This window comes from Doryrhamphus excisus, linkage group LG8, assembly GCF_037039965.1.
Source record: "Doryrhamphus excisus strain RoL-2023G ecotype Guam linkage group LG8, RoL_Dexc_Guam_v1.1, whole genome shotgun sequence".
NCBI classification, from domain to species: Eukaryota; Metazoa; Chordata; class Actinopteri; order Syngnathiformes; family Syngnathidae; genus Doryrhamphus; species Doryrhamphus excisus.
Window position 1 is genome coordinate 16808049 of NC_136364.1, and position 10121 is coordinate 16818169.

Here is a 10121-nt window from a genome sequence, read left to right on the forward strand (position 1 = left end):
AGACTACATGAAAGGTTTAGAATTTTACTGAGTGGCTCTTTCATCTTTGCATTGATTTGTTCAAACTCCTGATGGTCAGCCAATAATATCAAATGAAGAGATGCGGCCTGGCCTAGTGTCTGTGCCTGAGCCCTTTAGACATATACAAATAGAATAACGGCATATAACATGAATACAGCTGTGTTACAGCTACAGCAGCTGGTTTCAGGCAATGCAACTCAAGTCACATTACTTCCTGTTGATGACCTCCGCATTCTGACATGCCGTGATAGATAGATACATGTTGACATTAATCAGCAAGAGCATCTGGTAAAATTTCTGCTCTTCTTTAAGCGCCGGCAGACACAGCACGCAACTTCAATTTTCTTCACTTTCAAAATATTCCCCAAAGTGCTGGAAAAGGAACATCTCATCCAGACCATTTGGCCACAAAAATACAAGTCTAATAGGGCCCATTTGTCTTTAACACCAACTCAGGTCATCTTACCAAGGCATCCAGAAGTCAACAACATGACTACTGAAGACACTTTCTTTATCCATCTGCAACATAATGACTCCCCACTTTCATCTTATTTGCCTTCAAGGGAGCTCGGCACGCACGTCAGTGTGACAGCACCCCTGCTCCGATTTGGATCCTCTAACTGAAACAGGTTGGCAGCTATGTATATATATTAAATATTATGCAAACACTTAAGAGCTTCTTAACAGTGTCTTTACTAATTGGTCAATGTTTTATAGGGTCAAAACCCAGAAATAAAAATAGATTTTTTTTTTATTAGTTATTGTATAACACTTGAAATGTGAACATAAAATAGTAAAAACCTTTCTTCATTTATGATGTTTCTCATCAAAGGTCAGATATCTGGGGGTAAAACTGCTAAAAGGCATTTTTTTCAATTGATTTATTTATTTTATGTTTTATACGGTCAAGGTTTGATCTTTTTTTCCACAGCTGTAGACAGCCAAGTCAGCCATAAATTTACCTTTTTATGGAATTAGCGAGAAAGAACACTTATGGGAACAATTCACGGTGGGAAAAAAAAACTACTGCTGTGAGGGGTAAAAAAAAAAAAAAAGTGTATCCAGTCTAGAGCTTTAATTATGGCTCTCCAGTCCAATTATGGCTCTATCACTGAGAAATACAGTGCATAATTCATATTTTTTTTCTCAAGGTACAATGTCCACTAATGTACCCTGAGAAGTACATTTTAAGTATACTCCAGTCGTAAGCCATTGCACCTCTAATATACTATAATAAGAGTTAAAAGCATGATAAAGGAACCCTGACCAAGAATTTGAGCTAAAATGAATGGGAGGTCATACCCTTTTTTTTCATAATACATTTTTGTCATAATGTTCTCGGAGCAATATAAAACGTTTAAAAAGACTATATGACACCATCAGGATATTACAGGACAAATGAGTGGAGATTAGAAAAAGGGTAAAGGACAGAAAACTCACCCGGTCTCCACTGGCTTCTCCAGAACAATATTAGCTGTTTCAGGCTGCCTCAGCACCAACTTTGTCAGTCTAATGGGCTGTGGAGTGCTTGGCCTGGAACCAGAAACTTGAACCTGAGAGCCTGGAAAGTACAGAGAGAGTGTGGGGAGGAGGTGATTGAGCTTGCAAGGATGGGTGCGACACATGCATTAGGTTCGGCTACCACTGTGACTCGGAGCAATATCTCCATCTAGAGGATAGCTTTTCCAGGTAATGGAGTGTTTGTGTCTGTTTGCACATGAGAGACGTACCTGCAGGCTGCCTCCACTGAATAGGGTCTGAGTAAGCAATGGAGGTAAAGCGTCTCCTCACTTCCTCCTGGTCCTTCTGCTCAGACAGCAAACACATTCGACAAACATGCTGACCTCAAAACTTGCAGAACAAGAGCAGTACAAATAACAAGGCTCAGTTTACAGTTCTAACCTGTATCTCCTCCATGCGAAGCAGCATACTCTCCAGGGTCGGGGCTTGCATCATCCTACGGGTGACGCCTTCCAGCTGTTCATCCATCTTGACCGACCACGCCACCCGTTCAGCATCCTCTAAGAGGTCATCCAAAAGGGCTTCACTTAGCTTCTCAGCATTGTCTTCTACCTGCTTCAGAAGAACACCAAACATAAAGATATTTTTAAAAGAACTGAATTAAAGTAAGTGTAACTCCAGCTAAGAATAGTCTCGGTTGTGAATTATTGGTAGGAGTAGAACAGCTCACCCTCTTTACAGCCTGCTCTGACAGCTTATTCCTCAGAGATGTGCTGCTCCTACTATTGAACTCGCCAAGATTCTGAGGTAAACACACAAATGAAGATAAACGGCAGCTCCTTGAGAAATTGCTCTTAAATGCTGAAAACTGCTGTTGCTCAAACAAAATGCCACAGAAAGATGCTGAATAATGTACCACAGTATGTCATAGCAAGAGGATGAATGCTTAATAAAATGCAAAACATGGGCTAAGTATGTGTACATAAAAAAGACTAAACAGAGCAACTAGCATAGTATATATTATTGTATTGTGGTCGTCATTGACTGGAAGGCTGGGGTATTCTCAAATGCTATGACATTGTCACATCACTGCTGATCTGTCCTTGAGTTTGGCTTTGATTTAAAGTGGAAAATGCTGTATCGTGACCTTGTTTTCCCAAAGCATCATGGCTGAATTCCATGGTGAATGGAACTGCAGCACTAGTATCAAATTCTGTAATTGGTTGGGTGGAGAATATAATACTATTATTCATTTATTTTCATTCATTTTTTCTACCGCTAGAGCCTATCCCAGCTGTCTTAGGGCGAGAGGCGGGATACACCATGGACTGGTCGTCAGCCAATCACAGGGCACATATAGACAAACAACCATTCACACTCACATTCATACCTATGGACAATTTGGAGTCGCCAATTAACCTATGTGGGAGGAAACCGGAGTACCCGGAGAAAACCCACGCATGCACGGGGAGAACATGCAAACTCCACACAGAGATGGCCGAGGGTGGAATTGAACCACTCTGCTGCCTTGCAGGACAATATAATATTATATTATTAATATTAATATTCATTCACTACCGCTTATCCTCACAAGGGTCGCGGTGGTGCTGGAGCCTATCCCAGCTGTCTTCGGGCGAGAGGCGGGGTGCACCCTGGACTGGTGGCCAGCCAATCACAGGGCACATAATATTCATATTATTATATATAATATTAATTGTACATCCATAATACAAAGAAAGCACATGTTGTTCTCTGAGTTTGAATAGATAGCAAAATGCTAATGTATGTAGCGCCGAGCAGTTCGGGTGCAGAAAAACATTAGCGGCAAGGTTTGACCCTCTCATCACACAGCTAATTTATTTACACTTTAAAAACCAACAAAGCCAGCCAGCAAAGTCAAGATTAATGTCACTGTTGGAGCCTTGAAAGTAAACACCTGCTCTGGTATTTATTTTAATTGAAAATGAAATATATTCCCTCCTTTTGTTTTCTGTGCGTCATCTAAACAGCACTTGAAACAAGACAAGTGATTCTTCCAACCTTGGCCTCATCCAGAAGGGGCTGGATTTTCTCTCGAGCCTCCTGCTCAGCTCTCACGGCCCACTGTGATGGTGAGACGACCTCGGCCCTGTAAGCCAAAACATCAATTAGTTTTATTTGTCTCAAGCTGAGAGAACGTAGTGAATAAGGAACTTGCAATTAGGGTGGATCCGCACCAGGCCATTCAAAAGGCATAAAATCATTTCCATCCTTGGAGAAACTGAAGATGTATTGCTACTGTACCTCAATCTCTTGATACGTTCAACCTCCTCTTGACTCAGCTGGTTGAGCTCGTTCAGTCTCTGCGTTGTTATCTTGTCCAGCCAAGCACCTCTGTACCATACCAGACATTGTCATGTGAAATTAAATTCCACTATGTAACACTATTTCACATTTACAAGCCCTTAGGTGATTAATTGGAAGGCACAATTGTAGTAATACTGATTTGATTAAAAAAACATATGTGGCATTTTCAATCAAGACGATGCTTACAAGCGCTAAGAGTCGGCCGCCTATAAATCCTTCACAAAGACAAATGACCTAGCTCTAGATTTAGAAAGCAGTGAGATTAATTTATTGGGGGGAAAAATAACTTTGAATCACAGTACTGCCCGTGGCTCGGGATAAGTGGGAACTGACACAGAGGTTGGAAATAATTCACTGAATATAAATGAGGAATTCATTAAAATGCCGTTTATTTCACTGTTACACTGACATGCTGAAGCAAAAACCTATTTAAACTCGGTATAAATATTTCATTCCGACATGTCTGATAACCATAAAGAAGATAGTCAAAGGGAGCAACACAAAAAGTCTCACCTTAATGTTTCATTCTGGGCTTGGCGTTTATTTTCTAAGCTCAAGTCGGCCTCTTCGGCTGACCCTGGGGTCACTTTCTGCATCATGGGACTCGATGATGAGGGCTTTGCAGGAGACGAGAGACATCTGGGCTCTGGTGACATCTTTTGATGAGAACTGAGGGGACAGGCGAGAAAACCAAATAAATATTTTTGATAAAGTTTGTTAGATGTGATCGTCAAAGTCCAGACATATTAATGCTAGGTGCTTCTTTTTACGCCAATGTAAACAGTGTCATTTGCCCAGGTTGCTACTTGTTTACATACACTTATTGGCCACTTTATTAGGTACACCTGCAAAATCTTTGATCCGATACAAAACTGGAACAAAAACCTTTGCTCAAACACATAACGGGACTTTGTGTAACTCCACATGTCAACACACCTGAAATGCACCTGATCTGGCAGAGATTAAGAAGATGTAGCAGGAGGCATCAGTGTTGCCAACTTTGCAACAGTGTTGCTAAATTTAGCAAACAATCTAACAAGATAGCCTTTTAAAAAAAGTGACTGATGACTAGGTGTACCTAATGAAGCGTTGCCTGAGTGCTGACTCAAATGCACCTGATCTGGCAGAGAATAAGAAGATGTAGCAGGAGGCATCAGCGTTGCTAAATTTAGCAAGCAATCTAACAAGATAGCCTTAAAAAAAAGTGACTGATGACTAGGTTTACCTAATGAAGTGTTGCCTGAGTGCTGACTCAAATGCACCTGATCTGGCAGAGAATAAGAATATGTAGCAGGAGGCATCAGTGTTGCCAACTTCGCAACAGTGTTGCTAAATTTAGCAAACAATCTAACAAGATAGCCTTTTAAAAAAAGTGACTGATGACTAGGTGTACCTAATGAAGCGTTGCCTGAGTGCTGACTCAAATGCACCTGATCTGGCAGAGAATAAGAAGATGTAGCAGGAGGCATCAGCGTTGCTAAATTTAGCAAGCAATCTAACAAGATAGCCTTAAAAAAAGTGACTGATGACTAGGTGTACCTAATGAAGTGTTGCCTGAGTGCTGACTCAAATGCACCTGATCTGGCAGAGAATAAGAAGATGTAGCAGGAGGCATCAGTGTTGCCAACTTCGCAACAGTGTTGCTAAATTTAGCAAACAATCTAACAAGATAGCCTTTTAAAAAAAGTGACTCGTGGCTAGGTGTACCTACTAAAGCGTTGCCTGAGTGCTGACTCAAATGCACCTGATCTGTCAGAGAATAAGAAGATGTAGCAGGAGGCATCAGCGTTGCTAAATTTAGCAAGCAATCTAACAAGATAGCCTTTAAAAAAATAGTGACTGATGACTAGGTTTACCTAATGAAGTGTTGCCTGAGTGCTGACTCAAATGCACCTGATCTGGCAGAGAATAAGAAGATGTAGCAGGAGGCATCAGTGTTGCCAACTTCGCAACAGTGTTGCTAAATTTAGCAAACAATCTAACAAGATAGCCTTTTAAAAAAAGTGACTCGTGGCTAGGTGTACCTAATAAAGCGTTGCCTGAGTGCTGACTCAAACGCACCTGATCTGGCAGAGAATAAGAAGATGTAGTAAGAGGCATCAGTGTTGCCAACTTCGCAACAGTGTTGCTAAATTTAGCAAGCAATCTAACAAGATAGCAAGATGCTAAAAATGTAATGATGAAAGATGCATTTCATACTTTGGATATAATAATATTCAAGTAACAAATAGTGAGCTGATGGGAAAAAAAGCACAAGGATGCTCACCGTGGCGGTGAAACGGTGTGAAGTGACGCAGGTATCCATGGCACTGACGGCTCCCTTTGTGGAGGTTGATTCACCCGAAGTCGAGAAGACACAGTGGGCTGCCTGAAATGCGCATTCGGCTTCTGATTGCCCTATGATGACATAAACGTGATCATTTTATGGGTCAATTTTCTCCCATCAGATTCAGCATGCTTGTCTATTAAGTAGCTTTAATGTCATAGAGAATATTCACTTCATATCAATAAATACCAGCATTTTTGAATGAGACTTGTTCTTCTCATGCTGTGGCGCCCCCCCTTTTTTGTTTTTGTTTGCAGATATATGCAGTTCCTCCAGCGCCCTCTGCTGTGCCAGTCTCTGTGGTCCTCTTTGCTTCTGAGACGCCATCCTCTGAGCTGTCAACATACAGTAAATGCAGCGCACATGACAAACAGTCAGAGCTCAACATGGCTTAATCAACTAACAGCAGGGGTCCAGGGCTACAATTAAAACTAAGAGTGGCTGCCTGTGTGATGAAACAACGAGGGGTCGACTTCTGCCATTAGACCAAACATGAAGTCCCAAAAGCAATCAGGTTATTTCCAAATTAACAGTGCTTCCTGATGAACGTTAATTAGGAGAAAGTAAAAAAAAAAAAATCACCACAGCACTATGTGCATAAATTGATCCTCGGGGGAAGTAATTAATTAATTAAACAATCAAACTTATAAAAACACTCACCCTGGACATGTCTTGTGGGATTTGTGCCATTAGCAGATCTGTGTGCTCTGCCCTGCCCCTTAGGTGCTCTGGTAGATGACAAACTGTGATAACTCGACTTCTTCTGTGAAGGACAAGCTTGGTCTTGCATCTTTTGCTTTTGCAGCATCTCGTGTTTACTGATGGCAGAATCCAAAATCTAAGAAGAGGAAACAAACGGCACAAATATAATACACATGAAATACAAGCTAATGAAAAAACATATTGATATTATGATCAGTTCTCTCAAGAAGTCATGAAATTGTTTTAATTACAGTGAATGAGGGGTTTTAAAAAATGAAAATGAGTAAGTAACAATTAGTAAGTATTTTGGTTTTTATTACTTTTTAGGTCGGTTTGCAAACGTTTTATACCGAAATCAACCTCCATTTTTATTTTATTTTTTTGCTTTAAGCACCACCTTTAGTTACTGCAGCCGCTTTGGCTTGTGGCATTTGAAGTGTGTTAAATTACTTTAAATTAAATTAATTATTATACTATTATATATTATTCTATTATCAATTATATATTATTAATTATTATAAATTAATTAAATTACAATCACAAGCAAATCTCTGATTACTAGATTAGTATTTTGACAATTACCTCATATGTATTTCTTGTGCAGTAGTCCTTCGTTTATTGCAATACCTGACCTGATAAGTGGATTAATGAAGTAGGAATTCCTTATAAATGAAATATTTTTATAGTTATGGCATAGAAAATCTTCTAAATATGTTTTTTTAACATTATAAGAGCCCTGTAGACATGAAATAACACTATAGTTCCCTTTTTTAGATATATTTAAATTAATATTGATATATTTACAATTTTTGGTTGTAGAATTGAGGAAATAAGAAAAAAGGAATATATTTTCTTATTAATCTGGCATATCCAGTATTTATGTTTGCATGCATACATATACAGTGTTGCTAATTCTTCATTTTTGATGCAGTTGGAAGGATCCAAACAATGACTTTAAGAAGACGCTGAAGCTGACCGGGGTGCCAACGCTCCTGCGATATGGCTAATTGTGAGCTTCCAGATCTCATTCTCATCTTAACTCATTTCAACAGTTCTTGCTTCTTACTTTCTGGTTCCACAATTTCTGCTCCTCACCTCTAGTTTCTTCAGGATGTTGACAGCGGTTTCAGGCATCGCTGCACCCGGCTCAACTTGTATCTTGGCTGAGCACAATGAAAGCTGGCAAATTAGCCGGCTCAGCTCTTTGCAATGAGACGGGAGCTTGTCGTAAAACTGCTCGGAAAGCTGGTGAACAATAACCTGCAAAGCCTTCAGAGTCCCACGATGGGCACCCGCGAGTCGTTGAATTGCGGTGGACTGGAGAATAGAGTCGATTAGTCAACTTTTTTTTAACCAATACCCTTTGTTCATAAATGACACACAGAGGAGAAGAGCAATAGCCATACAGTAATCAAAACTATTTAAAAAATGTAATTACATTTCATGCATGTGGATGGTGTTTTGTAAATGAAAAGAATGATCTGCTGGTTCTTTTGTGCATTGTGTTCAGTGCAAAAGTGTATTGATTATCATGAGGGTGGATGTACGCACTGTAATATTTAAACAGTCTTGGCACTCACGTACCTTTTTAGCTTCCCATATGTCCTGGTTGTGCAACTTCTCTATGTACTGCTGTGTTTCTCTAATCTAAAAAAAAACAAACAAAGAGATGTGATTATTATGGGAAACACCATTCAAACAGCAGTGTACTACCTGTTGTTGGAGACCGTAGATGGTACGTGCCGAGTGCACTGCTTGATTCTGCCAGCGAACCTCAAACTTCTTTAGTTCGTCGGGTTCCAGTGACTCCATTCCTTCTGTTATTCAAAACAAATACATACAGAATTGCCCAAAATGAGCTTGGCAAGTGTGGTTATTTTCAGTAAACAACCTACTTCTGTCAGATAGTGATTCCACTTGGTGGATAATGTTTTCCAGTTCTTCGTCCAGCTTGTGCATTTCCTGGCTTAAAAGATACTGCTGGCCCGCGACAACATAATCTTGTGTAGAGGACGACATAGAAGCGATGTAAGGTTTCTTGGATGTGTCTTCTGCGCTTTGCTTTGGAGTGTATCCACCACTCAAATGGGTTGCTCTGTTCTATAAAGATAGAGAAATAAGTCACAATACATTTACTAATCTACATGTGTACTGTAAATCCTCAATTAACCACATAGTCTCCGATAGTCTGTGGCTGCAGGCAACCTCTTGATATTGTCTTTTATTGACTCCACAAGATGACAGTAGCTGTATTTGCAGTATGAGTAGTCAATAGTATTTATCAACCTCTGTATGCTCTATAAAATGTAGATTGTGCTACTCAACACATGGTGCACAACTCCTGCAGCAGTTTGCTCATTATCACTATTACAGAATTGGTTATGTTAATGCTGTTTTACTTATTAATAAATGGGTATGTGGTCAAAAAAAGCAACATTTCCCTTTCGAGTGTCTCTTGTACTGCAAATCATTATTAAATTAAATTAATTATATATACTGTAATGTCTTTTTTTTATCTCCAATTATCAACTGCTTCCCAAACCTTCCTGTTTGTGGTTTAGGTAAATAAACGCAATAACGACTAAAACTGGAATGTATTATACTGCCAAAATATATTCCACTTAAGTCACTGGTAAGGGAAACAAGACTCTTGAGATTTAGTTAATGCAAAAGGAAACAAAGTTTTTTTAAGTGCCTGTTTGTATGCGCTCTCTGAGTGTTCCAGCTCAGTGTGCAGAGCGAAGAGCTCCTGTCTGTGGATATTCTGCTGGTGTGCAGCTTCCTTTTGCTTCTGGAGAGGAGGCCTCACTGAATGGGGGTGGCCTCCAAAAGACCTGGAAGGCTTCTTTGGCGTGCCCTGTGGTTGTCTGGCTGCAAGTAGGTTTACTCTCTCCTTTCGATTTACATTGGTGTCCCTGCCCTATATAGAAGGAAATTCATTCATTCATTTTCTACTTATTATGTTGTTCACGTGTAAGCTGGAGCCTATCCCAGCTGACAGGTTGCCAGTAAATCACAAGACAACAACAATAGTTAATGGAATGACTCGCCAAGAGACTCTCCAACTGACCTAACATGATTGAAAACTGTAAATATTACAGCATAATCAATACACCATACTAATGAGACGAAGCAGTTGTGATTGAAACAAATATGAAGTCCTTTCTTTACCTTTTTTAGATGTTCCAGCTCATTTTGAAGCATGCGGATCTCCTGTCTTAAGACAACGTGTTGGTCTGCCCCTCCCATTGGGGTACAGACAGGA